General features: G+C 48.1%; 1 protein-coding gene across 1 annotated transcript in view; it reads right to left on the bottom strand.

The window, feature by feature from the left end:
- LOC144763086 (uncharacterized) overlaps positions 1-4,315 on the bottom strand; it is a 130,538-nt gene extending 126,223 nt beyond the window's left edge. The window contains exon 1 of the mRNA XM_078648384.1: positions 4,139-4,315. The gene's annotated coding sequence lies outside the window, so the exon portion shown is untranslated. The remainder of the gene's footprint in view (positions 1-4,138) is intronic.
- Between the last annotated feature and the right edge of the window lie 19,818 nt (positions 4,316-24,133).

Consider the following 24,133-nt stretch of genomic DNA (forward strand, 5'->3'; position numbering starts at 1 on the left):
TGAGCAGCCCACACTAGCAGGTGTCTTATAATGAGCAGTCCACACTATAAGGTGCCATAAAATCAGCAGTCAACACTAGCAGGAGCCATATAATGAGCATGCCACACTAGCAGGTGCCATATAATGAGCAAGCCACACTAGCAGGTGGCATATAATGCGCAAGGAACACTAGCAGGTGTCACATATTGAGCAAACAACACTAGCAGGTGTCTTATAAACAGCGAGCCACACTAGCAGGTGCCATATAATGAGCGAGCCATACTAGCAGGTGTTCTATAATGAGCGAGTGACCCTAGCAGGTGCCATATAATGAGCAAGCCACACTAGCAGGTCCCATATAATGAGCAAGCCACACTAGCAGGTGCAATATCAGGAGCAAGCCACACTAGCAGGTGCCATACAATGAGCAAGCCACACCAGCAGGTTTCCTATAATGAGCAAGCCACACTAGCAGGTGTCATATAATGAGCAAGCCACACTAGCAGGTGTCGTATAATGAGCAAGCCACTCTAGCAGGTGTTATATAATGAGCAACCCACCCTAGCAGGTGTCATATAATGAGCAAGCCTCACTAGCAGGTGTCATATAATGAGCAAGCCTCACTAGCAGGTGTTCTATGATGAGCAAGCCACACTAGCAGGTCCCATATAATGAGCAAGCCACACTAGCAGGTGCTCTATAATGAGCAAGCCACACTAGCAGGTGTCTTTTAATGAGCAAGCCACACTAGCAGGTGTCATATAATGAGCAAGCCACTCTAGCAGGTGCCATTTAATGAGCAAGCCACACTAGCAGGTGCCATTTAATGAGCAAGCCTCACTAGCAGGTGTTCTATAATGAGCGAGCCACCTTAGTAGGTGCCATATCATGAGCGAGCCACACTAGCAGGTGCCTTATAATGAGCAAGCCACACTAGCAGGTGTCTTATAATGAGCAAGACACACTAGCAGGTGCCATATAATGAGCAAGCCCCACCAGCAGGTGTCATATAATGAGCAAGCCACGGTAGCAGGTGCCATTTAATGAGCAAGCCACATTAACAGGTGCCATATAAAGAGCGAGCCACACTAGCATGTGTCATACATTGAGCAAGCCATACTAGCAGGTGTCTTATAATGAGCAAGACACACTAGCAGGCGTCCTATAATGAGCAGGCCACACTAGCAGGTGTCACATAATGAGCAGTCCACACTAGCAGGTGTCCTATAATGAGCAGTCCACAGTAGCAAGTGTCATATAATGAGCAGCCCACACTAGCAGGTGTCTTATAATGAGCAGTCCACACTATAAGGTGCCATAAAATCAGCAGTCAACACTAGCAGGAGCCATATAATGAGCATGCCACACTAGCAGGTGCCATATAATGAGCAAGCCACACTAGCAGGTGGCATATAATGCGCAAGGAACACTAGCAGGTGTCACATATTGAGCAAGCAACACTAGCAGGTGTCTTATAAACAGCGAGCCACACTAGCAGGTGCCATATAATGAGCGAGCCATACTAGCAGGTGTTCTATAATGAGCGAGTGACCCTAGCAGGTGCCATATAATGAGCAAGCCACACTAGCAGGTCCCATATAATGAGCAAGCCACACTAGCAGGTGCAATATCAGGAGCAAGCCACACTAGCAGGTGCCATACAATGAGCAAGCCACACCAGCAGGTTTCCTATAATGAGCAAGCCACACTAGCAGGTGTCATATAATGAGCAAGCCACACTAGCAGGTGTCGTATAATGAGCAAGCCACTCTAGCAGGTGTTATATAATGAGCAACCCACCCTAGCAGGTGTCATATAATGAGCAAGCCTCACTAGCAGGTGTCATATAATGAGCAAGCCTCACTAGCAGGTGTTCTATGATGAGCAAGCCACACTAGCAGGTCCCATATAATGAGCAAGCCACACTAGCAGGTGCTCTATAATGAGCAAGCCACACTAGCAGGTGTCTTTTAATGAGCAAGCCACACTAGCAGGTGTCATATAATGAGCAAGCCACTCTAGCAGGTGCCATTTAATGAGCAAGCCACACTAGCAGGTGCCATTTAATGAGCAAGCCTCACTAGCAGGTGTTCTATAATGAGCGAGCCACCTTAGTAGGTGCCATATCATGAGCGAGCCACACTAGCAGGTGCCTTATAATGAGCAAGCCACACTAGCAGGTGTCTTATAATGAGCAAGACACACTAGCAGGTGTCATATAATGAGCAAGCCACACTAGCAGGTGTCATATAATGAGCAAGCCACGGTAGCAGGTGCCATTTAATGAGCAAGCCACACTAGCAGGTGTCATATAATGAGCAAGCCACGGTAGCAGGTGCCATTTAATGAGCAAGCCACATTAACAGGTGCCATATAAAGAGCGAGCCACACTAGCATGTGTCATACATTGAGCAAGCCACACTAGCAGGTGTCTTATAATGAGCAAGCCACACTAGCAGGTGCCATATAATAGGCAAGCCACACTAGCAGGTGCCATATAATGAGCAAGCCACACTAGCAGGTGTCCTATAATGAGCAGTCCACACTAGCAGGTGTCCTATAATGAATGAGCGAGCCACACTCGCAGGTGCCATATAATAGGCAAGCCACACTAACAGGTGCCATATAATAGGCAAGCCACACTAGCAGGTGCCATATAATAGGCAAGCCACACTAACAGGTGCCATATAATGAGCAAGCCACACTAGCAGGTGCCATATAATGAATGAGCGAGCCACACTAGCAGGTGCCATATAATGAGCAAGCCTCACTAGCAGGTGTCCTATAATGAGCAAGCCACACTAGCAGGTGTCATATAATGAGCAAGTCACACTAGCAGGTGTCCTATAATGAGCAAGCCACACTAGCAGGTGTCATATAATGAGCAGTCCACACTAGCAGGTGTCCTATAATGAGCAGTCCAGACTAGCAGGTGTCATATAATGAGCAAGCCTCACTAGCAGGTGTCATATAATGAGCAAGCCTCACTAGCAGGTGTCCTATAATGAGCAGTCCAGACTAGCAGGTGTCATATAATGAGCAAGCCTCACTAGCAGGTGTCATATAATGAGCAAGCCACACTAGCAGGTTCCATATAATGAGCCAGCCACACTAGCAGGTGCCATATAATGAGCAAGCCACGCTAGCAGGTGTCTTATAATGAGCAAGCCACACTAGCCGGTGTTCTATAATGAGCAAGCCACACAAGCAGGTGCCATATAATGAGCAAGCCACACTGGCAGGTGCCATATAATGAGCGAGCCACACTAGCAGGTGTCATATAATGAGCAAGCCACACTAGCAGGTGTCCTATAATGAGCAAGCCACACGAGCAGGTGCCATATAATGAGCAAGCCTCACTAGCAGGTGTCCTATAATGAGCAAGCCACACTAGCAGGTGTCATATAATGAGCAAGTCACACTAGCAGGTGTCCTATAATGAGCAAGCCACACGAGCAGGTGCCATATAATGAGCAAGCCTCACTAGCAGGTGTCCTATAATGAGCAAGCCACACTAGCAGGTGTCATATAATGAGCAAGTCACACTAGCAGGTGTCATATAATGAGCGAGCCACACGAGCAGGTGCCTTATAATCAATACATCATATATGTGAGGTCAGAAGGAGAAACAGGGTCCCTGGTCCGCTCTGAAGAACGCTCAGCATCAGCATGAGATACAGGAAGTGACGTTGTGACACTGCATATGACATCTCCGAGGTGGCGCTCGAGTGACGCATTATTACAACAGTTTTCTGGAGCAAATACTTGTATTTATTTAGACTTTCAGATAATACCACTTATGGAGAATGCTGCAGCCGCTCTACACACATGCACAGAGGAGATCCGTTTGATGTGACGGGTTGTGTGTTTCCCGCCTCGTTGTTACCTCCACGTACACAATAAATAAACTCCGGTTACGAGGCCCTGCTCCATTCACCTGCTACTTCAAAGGATTGCAGACTCCGCGCATGCAAGGACGGAGAAGGTAAAACAGATGCAGCAATGCCCCCTGTGTGTCCCCTGTGCTCTAAAATAAAGATTTTACACTGTCTGGAAACTGTGTCTGTTTCCACTGAAAACAGAGCAGGGCAGCGTTTGAAAGGCGACGGCGAAAAACAACATTCAACAGTGTCAATTCCAAGAGTGAAAAGAGACTGACCTTCAAGGGACTCGGCCCCCTCTGGTGCTGGTGACGTCACCTGCTCCTTTCTGCCCCGGGGGGTTTGCTGTGGGGTTCGGGTCCCTCCCAGGCTGCTCTTAAAATGTAGGAGAATGAGCGCTCTGCTGCTATCTGCTCTTGTAACAAAACACGAAGGGAGTGTCTGTCTCTGCTTCCTGTTACAAGACAGGAAGGGAGTGTCTGTCTCTGCTTCCTGTTACACGACACGAAGGGAGTGTCTGTCTCTGATCCTGTTACTAGACAGGAACGGAGTGTCTGTCTCTGATCCTGTTACTAGACAGGAACGGAGTGTCTGTCTGCTTCCTGTTACTAGACACGAAGGGAGTGTCTGTCTCTGATCCTGTTACAAGACACGAAGGGAGTGTCTGTCTCTGATCCTGTTACTAGACAGGAAGGGAGTGTCTGTCTCTGATCCTGTTACTAGACAGGAAGGGAGTGTCTGTCTCTGCTCCTGTAACAAAACACGAAGGGAGTGTCTGTCTCTGCTTCCTGTTACAAGACAGGAAGGGAGTGTCTGTCTCTGATCCTGTTACTAGACAGGAAGGGGTGTCAGTTGAAACCAGCTACAGCAGGAAACAGATGTGGCTTTTCGGGGGTGAGGAGAGGGGGGCGGCATACCAAAGCTGTAGCTTCCCGCATCCACAACGGTACAGTGTCCTATTATGTGAGGACAGTGCCCTGCAGATAGTTCTGATATACTAACATATCCACATCAGACACCCACAGTGATGTCCATAGGGTACTGATGTACTTACATATATATATATATACATCAGACATCCACAGTGTTTTCCATTGATTTCTTATATACATACATATCTACGTCAGACATCCACAGTGCTTTCCATAGAGTTCTAATATATACTTACATATCTATATCAGACATCCGCAGTGCTTTCCATATAGTTCTACTATATACTTACATATCTACATCAGACATCCGCAGTGCTTTCCATAGAGTTCTAATATATACTTACATATCTACGTCAGACATCCGCAGTGCTTTCCATAGAGTTCTAATATATACTTACATATCTATATCAGACATCCGCAGTGCTTTCCATATAGTTCTACTATATACTTACATATCTACATCAGACATCCGCAGTGCTTTCCATAGAGTTCTAATATATACTTACATATCTATATCAGACATCCGCAGTGCTTTCCATATAGTTCTACTATATACTTACATATCTACGTCAGACATCCGCAGTGCTTTCCATATAGTTCTACTATATACTTACATATCTACATCAGACATCTGCAGTGCTTTCCATATAGTTCTATTATATACTTACATATCTACGTCAGACATCCGCAGTGCTTTCCATAGAGTTCTTATATACATACATATCTACATCAGACATCCGCAGTGCTTTCCATAGAGTTCTAATATACATACATATCTACGTCAGACATCCGCAGTGCTTTCCATAGAGTTCTAATATATACTGACATATCTACATCAGACATCCGCAGTGCTTTCCATAGAGTTCTAATATATACTTACATATCTACATCAGACATCCGCAGTGCTTTCCATAGAGTTCTAATATATACTGACATATCTACATCAAACATCCGCAGTGCTTTCCATATAGTTCTCCTATATATATAATATATATATATATATAAATAAAAAGATGGCAAACATCATTAAAAAGCACATCTCCTCAATTACTCGGCAAGGCGCTCGCACTTGTCTGGCGGCACGGGTGATCGAGATCCACCCGGATCGGGCACGGGCGGCACAGACTCAAGCTAGTGAGCTGGACCTGCAGGCGGGGTCGCCTTACACGTGCTTTCAGGACTCAACAAAGGTTGAGGTAGGTGTTTAAAGACAGATGGCATGGTAAGGCTCACTCAGGAGGGGGAGGGGAGGCAGCTCCTTTGGATGAAAGAGCCTGAGGGACAAAGGGGAGAATGTGACCTCCAAATCCAGAACATAATGCACAGCACTTAATGTGACTTCTAGAAGTGAGTGTGCAGAGCTGAACCGCACAAATGCTGCTGCCGTATGTGCTGTGCACAAGGACAGAAGGAGGGGGCAGGAGAGGAGGGCACAGGAGGAAGGGGACAGGAGGCAGGGCACAACAGGAGGGTGAAGGAGGCAAGGCACAGGAGAAGAAGGCACAGGAGGGAGGGACACAAGAACCTGTGAGTCACTGTACAGTGAGTGCAGCACTGAACCGCACATGTGCTGCAGTCCTATGAGCTGTATGCAAAGACAGAAGTAAGGGGGCAGGAAAGGAGGGGGCTGGAGAAAGGGGCATAGGGAGGAGCACAGGAGGCACTGCACAAGAGGGAAGAGAACAGGAGGAGGAGAAAGGAACCTGAGATGCAGGAAGACACAGTACAGTGTCGGCACACAATCTTATTCTAAAATCCAAGTCATGGGGCGCCAACGGCTGGGACCAGGAGCGGTGTGGTCTCAATGCAGACTGGTGCTCCCTGACTGGAGCCCTCACTTTGGTAAAACAATAGATTAAGCTCAGTAATAGGTGATAAACATTCTTGTAAAAATAACAGCCAAGGATAGTCGTGTCAGTGCTTTATATGAATTGTAAAAGGCAAATTTGACATAACAGAACATAAATAAATATATTTTAGTAGCAAGGCACACAGACCATAAGTTCAGAGAACTGCTAACAGCTCTAAGTGAAATCCGGCATAGATTCACCTTCTAAGGTGCGGAACAGGGTTCCTCTGTACGTAGAAATCCACAGTTCCTTTTACAGGACTTCTATCAAAGACAGTCACACATTCCACATGAATATAGAGTTCTCAGGGTGCGCACCAATAAGGAACGAGCAAGAAGAAACGGTTTACCCCTGATACATTTGAAACTTCTCTCATGGTGGTAATACATTGGATTTGCAAGCATTCTCACAGTCTCCTTGTTATACATTGTATAATGGTAGTCTGGGACAGCCGAAAGGGTCCTTGATGAATTGCAGTGAAAGAAACTCTCTGGGAACTTTCTCCAGTTAGTCATGTGATTCTAATAACTCTTTATTTAGAATGAGGAGACTGCAATAGCCATGATGTGGTGTGTTGTGACGTTGATGCAGGATGGAGGACAGTGTAAACACAACGTAGGTTAGCCCAAGCTCAAATTGTGATGCGTTTAATAGGCAGAAATAAAATAACTCTCAGATTTATAAATCATCACTTAATTTCTTTATTACAAGACATCATTAATCATCTTCGGGCTCTTCTTGGAATCCATCAAGGTGTCATACAGATCGCTTTGCATTTCTTTGATTTTTAAATCAAGTATTTTCTTCCTCTTGTTGCTGACAGCTTCTTATGCCTGCAATCCAGCCCCTTTTGTGATGACATTTCTTTGAAAAACTGCAAAGAAACGAGCACGCATGCAATGCCGAGCAATAGAAGCAGAAGTGGGGTAGATGCAATTTCAGTATTCCCCCAGCTACACTCCTGAGCAATTCCCCTATCTTACTGAATCCTTTCCCAATGTTTCCAAATACAGACCTTAATCCTTCCCAGGCACCTGACTACTCCAGCTCAAGAACAGAATGAGATAAAAAAAAACTAGCGCCACAGAAGTGAATGAATGTACAGATTATTTAGATGAATTAATGTATGTATAATTTGAAATTCTGGAATACCCCCATACGTGGGTTCCTGATGCAAGATGATAGAATTGCATGTGAGTGGGCAGAGGAGGACTCGTGTCTCTATGGGGAATGCAATAGAAGATCAATTGTGCTGATAGCATAAGAGACCGGGATATGCAAGATAAATATAATGCACCTTATGATATGTTTCATTTCACTTCACAGAACAAATAGAGGTACTCCTGCAGAAACAATGTTAGGTCTGGTATAAGGGGGAAACAACCAACAAAGCATAAATACAAAATCCCACTTGTCCTGTATTTCTTCATTACTGGCTCAAAACAGCTCAATGTGCTGACCAAAGGCAATACAATGTAAGCCAAAAAAGACACTTAGTGCATGAACTTTTTCCTTCATTTTTTTGTCATTTTATATGTAAACATTTCATACACTGTTTATTATACAATACTGTACATCTTCTTCTACAGTTCCTTGATTTTTACATCATATTCCCTTTCTTAAAAAAACACTTTTGGAAAACGATACATCTTTGATTTCAATCGACAAAGCTACCTTTTTCCAGCCCCCAATATGACACTCCCACTCCCCCTCCCTCCATCATTCACACTGAAGCATTCATTCTCTCGCACATACCATTCAAAACCCTCCAAGCCGCCCATCACATACACACGAATAACAACCGGAACCAAAGATCCCAACTTCAAACCTAGTTGTGTTGCGGGCAAGGATTTCTCACACGTCAACGCCCGTTTCGGAGGAATAATAAGATTGTTCGTCCACCTTCTTCAGGACCACCTGTTGGGGGATAACGTCCCATGTCCTGGATTCTGTACTTCACGCAGCTGAAATGAAACCTCTGTCTTGCATGACAGAGAATGCAGAGACACTTTCTAAGTCCGTGGATCCTATTGGCAGAGAGGATAGCTTGAAAGAAGTTTGGGAAAATAGTTCTATGTGTTCTCAGGGCTCCTGTCACGAGACACATTACAGCTTGTTGGAGTGTCAGGGTAGCATGTGGTTGTGTTAAAGTGTTAGAATAGCACAGCATCACATCAGTGGGCCATCCTGTGTGGTGACTCCTCTGCCGTGCGTACCGCCGGCCTCTCGGTGGCATTCCAGGAAGAATGAAGCCCTTGGGGTTCGGATAGAATACTGTCTCACCTCCAACAGGTTATTGCCCAAATACACATGTTTAGAAATGTACTAGAGACCCTATGGCCAAGTACTTAATTTGCAAATACAAGAATTAATATCTGCTGGTACATGGGGGGGGGGGGGCAGTGCTTGAACTGGGGAAACAGAAGTGCAGGTCATCTGTACAAGAGTACCTTCTTGTGTCTGGGAAGGGCCAGTACTCTCCAATTAAAAGTATTACATTTCTGTTGAGAAATGCCAGTACTCTCCCTCTCAAAATAAAGAAGTGCCAGTAGGCAGTACCGGACAGAACCGGCCCATTTAAAGCACTGGGGTGGGGAAAACAGAGAGTGAACAGACTGCCTTGGCGTGTTCTCCACACACTAGCACTCTTGATACAGTATTACATAGGACAAGTGAGGGGCTGAATTTACAACAGTTGCTGTACATGGGAGACGAACTAGACAGAGACGAAGGAAGAAAGACGATAGAGGAAAAGGATGGGTTGTTAGATGAAGTATTTTAGGATTTGGTATAAAGGAGCAGTGACAGAAGAACAGGGGCGAATCTGCTGAGCAGCTCCTGCCAAGCCCGCTGCAAATGATTTCACAGCAGGACATGTCAGTCGATTCAACTCCCCTTTTAGCAGCTCCTGCTCTGGGGCCTCTAGCTCACCACAGACCTCTGGGCCGTGTGGGAACATCCTGTGACTGCAGGCAGAGCTGAAAGACGCAGGATAGTGCAGTGGGTTTAGCGTGTATTCTTCCTGGCGGAGAATGGAGAGGAATGCACAAACTAAAGGAATATGCATAAAAGCATTTGGACCTTCTTAGATTTTAAATGTATAGTTTGTATGATGTTCATAACCCCTGGACGCAGGGATGTATAAATATAAACTGATACGTTTGGTTCAAACATGTTTTGTTTCCTCCCATGTTTTTCCTGGGTCTCACAACGTGGGAGCGAAGATGTGTTTTTTTTGTACGTGTCAATCTATGTTCTGTGTTATGTTGTTCTTGTTGTCTACTGCTGCCCCTTCCATTAAATGGGTAATTCAATGAGTACAGATGCTACATAGCAGTAAAACTGCCCCACCTAAAGACTCCCCGCCTATTAAGTGGCTACACACCACAGCCTCAGCGCGGGCCTGTAATTGTAAACATGGCATACACTGGCAGTTCCCAGTCCCTGGCACCTCTGAAATGGGCGGATTGTACTAGTCGAGGAAGATGTGAATGTTGAAAGGGAAGAAAATAAATGCAAGGGAGTGGACACGGGTGGGAGATGACATGAGTAGGGAAACATGGAGGCAAAAACCATTGGATGTAACTTGGGTCACCATTGTGTTCCTGTGGCAAGTGATTATAGTGTGGGATATAGAGAAAGAAGCAGACCCAGTGCTAGAGGACATAATAACAGGGCAGATGAGGTGCCCAACAGCCCCCTCTTGGCTATCACTACACAGCTAACTGCAGCAGAAGGGGCGGAGAGCTGCGCTCTGGCACGACGACTCGTAAATGGGTAACCAACAACAAACAGTCTTGATAATATTTAAGACTTCCTTTTCCTCGCAGTCATCAGGGACGAACGCCTGGTGATAGCATTCGAAGGGAAGAACGCGGTGCTGCTAAATGAAGGAACCCAGTGTGGCAGCAGACATTTGACGATGGATCTATAGACCATACACTGGGCTGTGGGACTCCCTACACCGATATGGGATGTTTGGACCATACACTGGGCTGTGGTTGGATCACTACAGCAATACGGGATGGTTGGACCATACACTGGGCTGTGGGACTCCCTACACCGATACGGGATGTTTGGACCATACACTGGGCTGTGGGACTCCCTACACCGATATGGGATGTTTGGACCATACACTGGGCTGTGGTTGGATCACTACAGCAATACGGGATGTTTGGACCATACACTGGGTTGTGGGACTCCCTACACCGATACGGGATGTTTGGACCATACACTGGGCTGTGGGGACTCCCTACACCGATACGGGATGTTTGGACCATACACTGGGCTGGGGACTCCCTACACCGATACGGGATGTTTGGACCATACACTGGGCTGTGGTTGGATCCCTACAGCAATACGGGATGTTTGGACCATACACTGGGTTGTGGGACTCCCTACACCGATACGGGATGTTTGGACCATACACTGGGCTGTGGGGACTCCCTACACCAATACGGGATGGTTGGACCATACACTGGGCTGTGGGGACTCCCTACACCAATACGGGATGTTTGGACCATACACTGGGCTGTGGGACTCCCTACACCGATACGGGATGTTTGGACCATACACTGGGCTGTGGGGGACTCCCTACACCGATACGGGATGGTTGGACCATACACTGGGTTGTGGGGGACTCCCTACACCGATACGGGATGTTTGGATCATACACTGGGCTGTGAGGGGCTCCCTACACCGATACGGGATGTTTGGACCATACTCTGGGCTGTGAGGGGCTCCCTACACCAATACAGGATGTTTGCACCATACACTGGACTGTGGGGACTCCCTACACTGATATTGGATGTTTGCACCATACACTGCGCTGTGGGGGACACCCTACACTGATTTGGGATGTTTGGACCCTACACTGGGCTGTGGGGGGCTCTCTATACCAATACGGGATGTTTGCACCATACACTGGGCGGTGGGGTACTCCCTACACCGATACGGGATGTTTGCACCATACACTGGGTTGTGGGGGGCTCACTACACCGATACGGGATGGTTGGACCATATGCTGGGCTGTGGGTGACTCCCTACACCGATACGGAATGTTTGGACCATACACCTGGTTGTGAGGGACTCCCTCCACTGATATGGGATGTTTGCACCATATACTGGGCTGTTGGGTACTGCGTACTCCGATACGGATGTTTGGACCATACACTGGGCTGTGGGGGACTCCCTACACCGATACAGGATGTTTGGACCATACACTAGGCTGTGGGGGACTCCCTACACCGATACGGGATGGTTGGACCATACACTGGGCTGTGGGGGACTCTCTACACCGATACGGGATGGTTGGGCCATACACTGGGCTGTGGGGGACTCCCTACACCGATACAGGATGTTTGGACCATACACTGGGCTGTGGTTGGATCCCTACAGCAATACGGGATGTTTGGACCATACACTGGGTTGTGGGACTCCCTACACCGATACGGGATGTTTGGACCATACACTGGGCTGTGGTTGGATCCCTACAGCAATACGGGATGTTTGGACCATACACTGGGTTGTGGGACTCCCTACACCGATACGGGATGTTTGGACCATACACTGGGCTGTGGGGGACTCCCTACACCGATACGGGGTGGTTGGACCATACACTGGGCTGTGGGGGACTCCCTACACCGATACGGGATGGTTGGACCATACACTGGGCTGTGGGGAACTCCCTACACCGATACGGGATGGTTGGACCATACACTGAACTGTGGGGGACTCCCTACACCGATACGGGATGTTTGGACCATACACTGGGCTGTGGGGAACTCCCTACACCGATACGGGATGGTTGGACCATACACTGAACTGTGGGGGACTCCCTACACCGATACGGGATGTTTGGAGCATACACTGGGCTGTGGGGGACTCCCTACACCGATACGGGATGGTTGGACCATACACTGGGCTGTGGGGAACTCCCTACACCGATACGGGATGGTTGGACCATACACTGAACTGTGGGGGACTCCCTACACCGATATAGGATGTTTGGACCATGTGATCGTGGATGATCAGGGTTGGTTCTGCAAGGAAAACTCCACGGTAAATTACTAACGATAGTTAATGTGTACGGCCGTAACATGGATGACCCAGAGTTCTTCAGAAGAATAGGGATTTGCTTACATGCACTGCAGACATTCAGCATCATCTGGCGGAAGACTTCAATACTCCTTTAATTGTGCAGGAGAATCGGAGGGTAAGGAACCCAAAGGCAGGGAGGGGACATATTTCTCATAACTCCTGGTCCGGACTGGACTATTGGACTATTGGTTGGTCACTAAAGACGTTAATGCATGGGTACACAGCACCAAACACCTTCCCAAATCACTATCAGATCACGCACCGGTCCAGCTCACAATGGACATTCCAGGGCAGGCGCTTCCCCAGTTCCAGTGGAGACTGCAAGCATCAGCCTTATTGGACCAGGTCTTCTGGGAAGGCCTTTGGGAAGCAATTGTCAACTACTTCCACACTAATGTGGGCTCAGGAGACATTATGGCCGCTTTATGGGAGGCATTTAAAGTAACAATCAGGGGCATGTATAGGGCTCTAAGCTGCGGTTCTGAAATCTATATGCAATGGTCTGAGAACAATTGAATCTACACTCTCAAATCAGGAGCGATCGTACAAACAGATCCCTGACCTAGGCACGCTGGCGTCGATATGCAAAGGGATCACTTAATAATATAATGTGACAGCAGAGCAGGAGATCAAACACATGTCACGTAGATGAACAGCTAGGATTTATGGCAAAGGGGGCAGACCAGGCCATGAGCTTGCCAAAAAAATAGCAGAACCCTGGGCACAAACGCCTATAGTGGAAGTGACAACAGATGAGGTCACTTCCTACCATGATACACTGAGCATCTTGAAAACCATTGCCAATTTTTACGAAAATATGTACACCGATTGACTCTCAGCCATGGATATCAACACCAATGCTTACTAGAGGATATGGCATTGCTGTGGCTCTTCCAAGGGCAAAGGGAGTTCCTGGCCCAACCGCTCACTATAGACGAAATAAGCAAACTCCCAAATGGCAAGTTCTGGAAGTGATGGGTTACCGCGTGAATTTTACAAAGAGTGTGCAACCCTGATAGCCTCGCACCTTCATGCAATGTACGAGGAAGCATACCAAAAACCTGCAGCACTGCAGATAAGTAACCCTGGGCGTAGTTTGTGAAGTAGCACTACGCGTAGCTACGCAAAGTGCACTTTACAAACTACGCGTAGCATTACACGAACTGCATAGTACCCTGTTTGCACTGTGCAAGATGCCGTTTTCAATGATTGCACAGTTCAGACAAGCATCCAGCACTGTGCAATCATTGAAAGCGGCATCTTGCACAGTGCGAGCTGTAGTTTTCTGCCGCTTGAGTAGATTTTTCTCGAGCGGTAGCTTTCTCAACGCGGACTGGTAGTTTCTCACCGCGAGCGGTCGCAAGCTTACACGGCCACTCGCAATGAGAAACCTGACCTTCCCGCGTTGAGAATCTCGCCGGGAGGTTTATTTTCCACGCTCGCGATCGGCAACTTGATGTTGCTGATCGCGAACGAGGAAAAAGTCTCGCCGGGATGTCATTTTGCTTGCTTGCGGTCGCCAACTTGACGTTGAGGACCGCGAGCAAGCAAAAACGTACTGCTGCACTATGCTACACTACGTGTGGTTGCACTGTGCTATGTGCAATTTGCGTAGTGCGAAGTAGCGGAAACTTCGCAAACTAGGCAAGCGTAGCGTAGTGCTTTTCCAGGGTTACAGATAAGGTACATAGGTTATGCGTAATGGAGCGCTCCGTCAAGACGCTAACACCTTATTTGCAGTACTGCACCAGCTAGGCCCGGTGCTACCGGCTAGAGCGGTCATGCTGGATGCTGCTAAGTGTTTGATTCCATTCAATGGCGCTTTATGTTTGCGATAATTTGTCGTATGGGAGTCACAACTCAGTGCACGACACGACAGACGATAGACTTTATTCTTGAGTGGAGTGAGGAGCCTGTCAAGTCCCTGGGTATATGGATACACAGGGACCTAAACTTGGTCTTACAGTTCAACTATGGTAGGGCTGTCTGCTGTCTTGAGGAGCAGGTATTGAGATGGATAAGACACCATATATTGCTAGCTGACAAGATGGCATTAATGAAAATGGTAATACTACCGAAATTTCTATATCAGTTCACAAATATCTATATATTCCTGTCACATACATTCTTTACACAATTATCCTCACAATTGATTAGGCTAGCGTGGGCAGGGAAGCAGCCCAGACAAAAACTGGACATCCTGACAGTACCCTAGGCTCGAGGAGGCTCCGCAGCACCGCATCTAAAACTTTACTATCCATGCCCACGGACGCATTTTGCCCATTATTGGCCAAACGCTCCAAGATACCTCCCACATGGAGCAGTTAAAGGGGATGCTGCGTATCCCATACCCCTAGAGGCCATGATCCCAAATGAATGCAATGAGGTCACAAAGGAAGAGCTAAACCCTATACACTGCACCACACAAGACTGGAAGACAGTGGGGAAAGGAAGACAGATAGCACCATTGTACGCACCGGCACTGCCACGGACGCATCAACCGGGGATCTCGGTGTCTCAAGAGAAACAGGCTCACTGACTCTCAGGGTGCGGCAGGGCGAGAAACAGGCTCACTGACTCTCAGGGTGCGGCAGGGCGAGAAACAGGCTCACTGACTCCCAGGGTGCGGCAGGGCGAGAAACAGGCTCACTGACTCTCAGGGTGCGGCAGGGCGAGAAACAGGCTTACTGACTCTCAGGGTGCGGCAGGGCGAGAAACAGGCTCACTGACTCCCAGGGTGCGGCAGGGCGAGAAACAGGCTCACTGACTCTCAGGGTGCGGCAGGGCGAAAAACAGGCTCACTGACTCTCAGGGTGCGGCAGGGCGAGAAACAGGCTCACTGACTCTCAGGGTGCGGCAGGGCGAGAAACAGGCTCACTGACTCTCAGGGTGCGGCAGGGCGAGAAACAGGCTCACTGACTCTCAGGGTGCGGCAGGGCGGGAAACAGGCTCACTGACTCTCAGGGTGCGGCAGCTCACTGAATCTCAGGGTGCGGCAGGGTGAGAAACAGGCTCACTGACTCATAGGGTGCGGCAGGGCGAGAAACAGGCTCACTGACTCTCAGGGTGCGGCATGGCGAGAAACAGGCTCACTGACTCTCAGGGTGCGGCAGGGCGGGAAACAGGCTCACTGACTCTCAGGGTGCGGCAGGGCGGGGAACAGGCTCACTGACTCTCAGGGTGCGGCAGCTCACTGACTCTCAGGGTGCGGCAGGGCGGGGAACAGGCTCACTGACTCTCAGGGTGCGGCAGGGCGGGGAACAGGCTCACTGACTCTCAGGGTGCGGCAGCTCACTGACTCTCAGGGTGCGGCAGGGCTGCCCCCTCTAGGGAATGCCTATAGTGCCGGGACAGTTATAGGTTCAGCTGATCCGCACTGCGAAGGCGGTAGGCCCCCCATGCTTATCTTCCTATATTGTCGGCTTAGAGCCGCGCTCTGCGACCTGTCCCCACAGTTCCCGGAAGAAGCACTCCAGTTGTTCCGCACGACTGACATCTGGTTACACGTTTTTACAATGCGTCCCAGATACATTACCCTCCGGAGCCAGGCGATTCGTTATGAAAATGGAATGAGGGTCACCCTGCTCCAATCACAATGGATGATTGGAATGCATGCCGCGCATTAACTGGCCAATGGACACCAAGTTGCAATCTGACCATTACACATTTTAAATTCTTACATCAAATGTATCACACCCCATTCCGACTATATGGCTTTGGATTCCGGGAAAATGCAAATTGTGTGAGATGCAGGGCCTATATACTTGGCGTGGGGCTGCTTGAGGGTATACCAATATTGGTGCGGGTGACACACACACTCTCTGAAATAGTGGATGATATGGTGGAGTGGACTCCCAGGGTGTGCCTACGTGGCCTAACTAAAGAAGCCCGACCCACTAATCGTAAACTGATGGCCATTGCCCTACTATTAGCCAAGCGGTGGGTAGCAATTCACAGCAGCCCCAAAAGGTACCCTGAACATGAATGCGGCTGCTAGACATGGCATACTGCTGTGACCAGTTGGAATGTTAGGCTGAGGAGCTCCCCCATGCCTGGCAACCCAAAGACATACTTACGGATTAGAATGTGTCTTATGTTCTACCCAACCCGATCTGCCAAGAAAGCCGCATTCAAAGATCGTCTAGATAACAACGCCCACAACAGCAAGGAATTATTCAACATCGTCAAAGAATTTACCAACCCTTCAGCCAACTCCAACGACATCACCCCCTCCCAAGCCCTCTGCGACTCCCTAGCTTCCTTCTTCCACAACAAAATCGCAGACATCCACAACAGCTTCGACAACCGACCCGGAGACCAACCCACCCAACCTTCCGCAGGACCTTCACCCCCCTTGAACATCCTTAACGACTGGAACCCAATCTCCACCGAGGACACCATCCGCCTGATGAACTCCATCCACTCAGGATCCCCAACTGACCCATGCCCTCACCATATCTTCAACAAAGCAGACTCCATCATAGCACCTCACCTCCGAGATGTCATCAACTGCTCCCTCAACTCCGCCACCTTCCCGGAAAGCTGGAAACACGCAGAACTCAGCGCCCTTCTGAAAAAACCCACAGCTGACCCCACCGAACTCAAAAACTACCGCCCCATCTCGCTCCTTCCATTCCCGGCCAAAGTCATCGAGAAAGCTGTCAACAACCAGCTCGCCGCCTTCCTCGAAACCAATAAATCACTCGACTCCTCACAGTCTGGCTTCCGAGCCAAACACAGCACTGAGACCGCCCTCATCGCAGCCACAGACGACATTCAAACTCTACTGGACAATGGAGACACAGTCGCCCTCATCCTCCTCGACCTCTCCGCTGCCTTCGACACAGTCTGTCATAGCACCCTTCTACAGCGCCTCAGAAACGTCAGAATCCAAGGAAAAGCACTGGAATGGATCACCTCGTTCCTCACCGGAAGAACCCAGAGAGTCCGCCTCCCACCATTCAAGTCAGAGGCCTCTGAAGTCATCTGCGGCGTACCACAAGGATCCTCACTCAGCCCCACCCTCTTCAACGTATACATGAGCCCCCTTGCGACCATCGCTCGCCAACACAATCTCAACATCATCTCCTACGCTGACGACACTCAACTGATCCTCTCACTCACCAAAGACCCTAACACCGCCAAAACCAACTTACACGAAGGAATGAAAGAAGTAGCCGAGTGGATGAAGCACAGCCGTCTGAAACTGAATTCAGACAAAACAGAAGTCCTCATCTGAGGCACCTCCCCCTCCGCCTGGGACGACTCTTGGTGGCCAGAGGCCCTCGGAAAAGCACCCATCCCGACGGACCACGCACGGAACCTGGGCGTCATCCTGGACTTCTCACTCTCGATGACCAAACAAGTCAACGCCGTTTCATCTTCTTGCTTCAACATTCTTCGCATTCTCAAAAAAACATTTCGCTGGATCCCCACCGAAACTAGAAAAACGGTCACCCACGCACTGGTCACGAGCCGCCTGGACTACGGAAACACCCTATACGCCGGTACCACCGCTAAACTCCAGAAAAAACTCCAACGCATCCAGAACGCCTCAGCCAGGCTCATACTAGACATCCCGCGTAAAGAACACATCTCTGGTCACCTGAAAAACCTCCACTGGCTCCCCGTAAATAAGAGGATAACGTTCCGCCTCCTCACCCACGCACACAAAGCACTCTACGAACTTGGACCCGAATGCCTCAACACACGACTGTCCTTCTACACCCCCATCCGTCAGCTACGATCCTCCAACCAAGCCCTGGCCACTGTACCTCGCATCAACAAAACCACCATGGGAGGTAGATCCTTCTCCTACCTGGCAGCTAAAACCTGGAACTCACTTCCCACTCACCTTCGCCTTACTCAGAACCACCTAGCATTCAGAAAGCAACTCAAAACTTGGATATTCGACAAGTAATTCCCCACCCTTCCTCAAGCGCCTTGAGACCCTATGGGTATGTAGCGCGCTATACAAATCTATTGACTTGACTTGACTTGACATATGGCTGGGTCCAAACTGGGGTGGCGTGCTGAGCAAAAGAATAATGGATTAAACCCAGAGCTTTGTTACTGGGGGTGAATCTTTGCATTGTTCAGCATTGTTTGTTCCCTCGGCATTGTGAAGGCATGCATGCTAAATGCATACGGGATCCATCCACTCATGATGACCCCACACAGCAATAGCAAAGACTCCCAGAGGGAGCAGCAGTGCGCAAGCCAGACAATGTCTAGACCTAAAGACTGACCATGTCTGGAGGATTAGGAACAATATGTTAATCGCTGATGATCAGAGGACTGGATTTGAAACCGTGTTTTATTTGATGTGGAATCAATCTTGTCTTAGTCACGTTTCGTGATATTCAATGATGATAAGGCCTGATTAATATGTGCAGAAATAGAATATTCTTGCCTAAGCTAATGGACCCTGCTAAACTAGGAAGCTTGTAATGCAAGATTTGCTCAAAGACGCTAATATCAACACTATTTTCAACATGCATTAGCTTCTAGCCCAGCTACAGACCATATATAGAAGAGGTGAAATGTCTACCTCTGATTGGTTACTGCATTTCTTATGCTTTGAGAATACTCTCTGTCCCAATCACTGGACATGTGAGCACCACCACCCTGTACCATGCAGCGGGCATGCAGGTAAAAGTAAATGTAATTGTGCTTGTATTTATATAGCGCCTTCTACCCAGAGGACTCGTAGCGCTGTATTCATACCGCTGTGGAACCCATCCTGGCTTTCCCTGTGAGGCGTCCACTCCTGGGCACCCCCAAGATGAAGCCAGGCATCCAAGTGCTGCTGGGGCCGATGTGGAGATTAAGCAAGCTATTGCCCAGAGTCACAGAGTGGGACCCATGATTAGACTAGGCCCCGAGGCGATAATTACCAGGTCCGGGGTGATTGAGTCCAAGAGCCGCAGAGGCGGGAATTGAACCCTGGTCCCAAGCCAGACCTCTGCATCAGGGTCTGCCGCTCTAACCATTGAGCCACGCTTCTCCAAGGTTTAGCTTCTTATGATAGCTGTGGAAGGAGGGAGGAGACTCAAGTGGGGACAGATTATTCTGGACCAGGTCTATGAGTCCCTGTTTACTCAGTGTCACACGGAGTTTGCCACTTGCTTAGACAGTGTGGCAAAACCGACAGGCTTCTTGGAGGCTTTTGGAACCATGTCTGGAGTTGTAGCTAACCTATTACAGGCCCCGGGCAGGTGCTCACCTTATACATGGTTTGACTCTGAGTGCTGCTGCACCTCCAGGAGGCTGAAGGAGGCTTTGAGCGTTACACCAAGAGACCCCCTGGCTGTCAAGAGATATCGCAGACAATATAAGGCCCCTCTGGCAAAGAGCACGTCCGCTTTGAAGGAGGTCTGGTCAGAGTTGTTAGAGGCGCGTACCCTGGGTAACAGCTCCAAGTTCTGGAGCATTATCATTAACTTCTTTTTGACAGAAGTAGCCCAATTTACCAGACGCCCATATTACAGAGAATGATTGGGTAAGCCACTTTGATGGCATGTGTCAGCCTGATCCCATCTCGAGGCAGCCCATGAAACCATTTTGGTTAAATCTGAGGTCATATTTACAGAACAGGAAGTAAGAGCAGGTATTATGGGGTTGTCTAAAAACAAGGCCCCTGGCCCTGATTGTATCCCCCAGACCTCTATATTTTGAAGGACATCTGGGTACCTGTACTCACCTCAATTATTAATGCTGCTGAAGTCAAGACTGGGAGGGGACTGAGATAGTGCCTCCACGAACTAGCCACAATTCTCCTAATACAACTCATGTTATTGAAAACTCCTCACAACTTCTCTCCTTCCGCTCTTTACTGTTTGCCAATTATTCTCCTCTTTCTATCTTTGTTCTCTTTCACTTTCCATGCTCTCTATTTCTTGTTTTCCCTCTCCTCTCATTCCCTTTCCTTTTCATCTTCCCTCTTGCCTAGTCCCCTTCTCTGTTTCTGTCTTTGCCTCTTAGCTATACCGCTCCTTTTCCGTCTACTCTCCTGTTTCTCTTCCTCTTTTACTACCACCTCACCACTCTTTTTGTCTGTGTCCTGTCCTTTCTTTCTGCTTTAAGGTGGACTGCCATTGGCAGTACTGCAGAAGTTGATCATGTGATGGATTGGAAAGAAGGCATGGCCCAAAAATTGACGGTTTTCATTTTTTTTTTTTGTATTTTTCTTTTGTCTCAATCACCTCAGGTTCTAATGTCTAGTACCTTAGCCCATAAGTGCGAGCGGGAGATACTTGCCTCGTATATTGTAATTTGACCCTCAGCAAGCATCTTACCCAAAGTTCTTCTGCCTGGCTGAAAGCTCCATCCATGACAACCTCCTACAACTCCAGACACCGAAAGGTATTTGCGCGCTTTAGAAATTTTATAATAAATAAATAAATAAAATGGTGTCTTGAAGTTCAGAGTATCAGAAAGATACTTCTTTGTTCCTTGGGGGGTTTCCAACAAGTTGCTCTTCCAAGCCATTTCCAATACACAAAGTCAGCTTCCAACTCTGTTCCCAACTCTTCAATTGTATATATTTGAATCTTGAAAACACATACCCCAGCATTTCTTGTTGGTAGCCCCAGTTTATCTTTAAGACATCCGGGAATCCTTGGAGATTCCCAGGTAGGGGATAAGAAGGAGTAATAATCTAGTTTTCATCATCGTCTAATAGTGTATCACATTCTAGCTAATGCTTGCAAGACATTTAATTTGATTCTTTTAAATATTTTGGGTCACCAAATTTAATGCCTTAACCGCAGCGGTTTTTCCGCTGCGGTGTGGGCGTTCTAAAGAGTGGGCGGGGCAGCGTCAGCCGTTGGCCGACGGCAGCACTAGGGAGGTAGTGCTCCCGTTGGCCGTTGGCCGACGGCAGCACGGAACGGGTTAAGGAGAAATCTGTCTACACACGTCTTGCTTTCTTTTCTCATTGCCGAAAACATCGTTCCTACTTCTGATTCATTCGGTGTATTGAAAAGCATTCTGGAGTTTGTGAGCTGTAAGGCCCAGGCATAATATTGTATATCTGGTAAGGATAATCCCCATTTCTCTCTTCTTCTCCGCAACTTTTTTCATGAAATCCAAATCCCTGGATAAGCCCATATACAGGCATTTTTCGCCTGCTGGATTTAATATGTTGCACCTTTCTCAAAGTACATATGGATTGTGTTAAATAGAAGAGTCATTTTTGGCAGTATCACCATTTTCGTCAGATAAGCCCACCAAAAAATCGTTAGGTTGGAGATGTATTCAACCCTTCATTAACTGCACAATTTCTCTTGATATCTTATCTAGATTTATTTCAGGGACTTTGTTTATGTCTTCCACAATTTTTAGACCCAGCTATCCCATTTCCTTCTTAATCAATGAGTTATCCTCTCTCTGGTTCCATACCTTAACCTCTATTTTCCCCTCGCTCACCAGATAACCAGATACTTTACTGAATTCTAACGCCATCTGTATGGTGGCCGGTTAAGCTGCACCAAGGTCAGAGGAGAAAACCACAAGATCATCAGCATATAATGCTCCTTTCTCTACCCTGGGAAAAAGTTAGATGAGCAGGACATCTAACCTGGGCTTCTATTGGAATTCTATAACGCATATTAGCAAGCCCATTATCGCCATTTTAACAGCAGTTTCCTGCCGCTAAAACAGCGATAATTTTAACGAGGTTCCTGCAAATATGCCCCTATATTTTATTTCCTATCCATGCAATCTAGCGCAGCCCTCCACAAAGCTGCGTTGCGTTGTGCGACAGGAAGGGAGCAGGGGAGCGCCATATCTTCAGAGATATGACTTTCTCCTCCCCTTTCCTTTGCGCCAGTGCTGATTACAGCTGCTGTGCCCCTCACCCACACCTGAGCACTAAAATGCTAGGGTGTGTGCATGAGTGTAGAATAGGTTTTGTATAAGAAGGGTAGCCTTTCTAAACAAAATACTATGCCTAGGCACGATGCAACGCTTTTCCCACTTTGTATGCATGCTACAGAGTGCAGAGTTGGAAAAGCACGGAGAAATTAAAGCATTTCTCCTGTTAGCGCCTCCTTAGAAGGGGCGTTAACTTTTGGCACAAAACCATGTCTACAAATCTTTGCAAATATGGTTTTGCATCAAAAGGCAGGGGCGGTTGCACGGGAAAGCCCCTGTAACGCCCCCTTGGCGCTAAGTAATGTAAAAAGTGTTTTGCGCTACTTAGAGGGTGCTTTCCAGTGAAAGTAAATAGCAAAAAAAACATTTTGCGCTGGTTAACGTCACTTTTGTGACTCTAATCCAGCGCAAAATGATAGTGAATCTCCCCCTTAGACTGCAGCTGCATACTCGCCAAACCTCACGACCCAGGTGTGATGCTCCCAAACTGACGGACTCCTGCCTCTTGTGAGAGAGGACCAAGCTTTTGCTTTGGGGGCCAGTGAATTACAAGCATGCATTACATCAGTTTGCAACCAGCATCCTTGACTGTGATACAGGAGGGTGCCTGCAAGGACTGCCCTCGGATGGCGCTTCTTCTGCTTGAGGTGCTGGACGTGGAGTGAGGGGTGTTTGATGGGAGCACACCCGCGGAGCGAAGAGGGATGGTGCGCTGGGCGGGAGTGGAGCCGGTTGCATCCGACACCAAGTCTGCGTGTCGCAGAATACCGACATCCGTTCCTGTTCTCATCTCCACTCTGCTGGTGCAGCTCCAGAGTAGGGGATGGTACTGAATACTCCGGTCCAATACTGACTGTCTTTGTGCAGGGACTAAGCACCCCCCACGCCCAGGGCTGAGCTCTCCAGTCACTCCTGGCATCGCTCTCAGCAACTGAGCCCTTTGTCATAACCAGGCCTCCATCCACCACAGACCCTGAAGTGGAAGCTGTGGGTCGAGCGATTAGAGATGTACCATGCTGCCAGGGCTCTCGAGAATGACGGGAAGGGGCCCATGTTACTCCACAACATTTCTAGCAACGTTGTTGAAGTCGGACCACCCTTCGCGTATGCGTTGCTAAAGACTGCACTGAGCAGCTACTTTCCTGCAATGGGCAATCCTCATTATGAATGATTCTTACTGTGCCAAGCAAGAACTGAATGAGTCGGTAGATGCTTTTTGCGCAAAACTCCTGGAGTTGACCAGCACTTCTACTCTCTCAGTGGAGATGGACGAAATCAGAACCCAGTTGGTACAAGGCTGTGCATTGGTAAAACTGAAAGAGCAAATCAGGTATAACAAGGAATGCCGCCTTGCCAAAACTGCACTGATTAACGCTGTTAAAGGGGAAAGTCCGTTAGTAATCAGAGAGAAAAGAAAGGCTTATAACAAAATAATACTAAGAGCGAAATCCTCTTGGGATGAGGAATTGTGGCTCAATATGTTAACAGCCGCTAAAAACAAGGACCAGAAACAATT

This window comes from Lissotriton helveticus, chromosome 6 (assembly GCF_964261635.1).
Source record: "Lissotriton helveticus chromosome 6, aLisHel1.1, whole genome shotgun sequence".
NCBI lineage: Eukaryota > Metazoa > Chordata > Amphibia > Caudata > Salamandridae > Lissotriton > Lissotriton helveticus.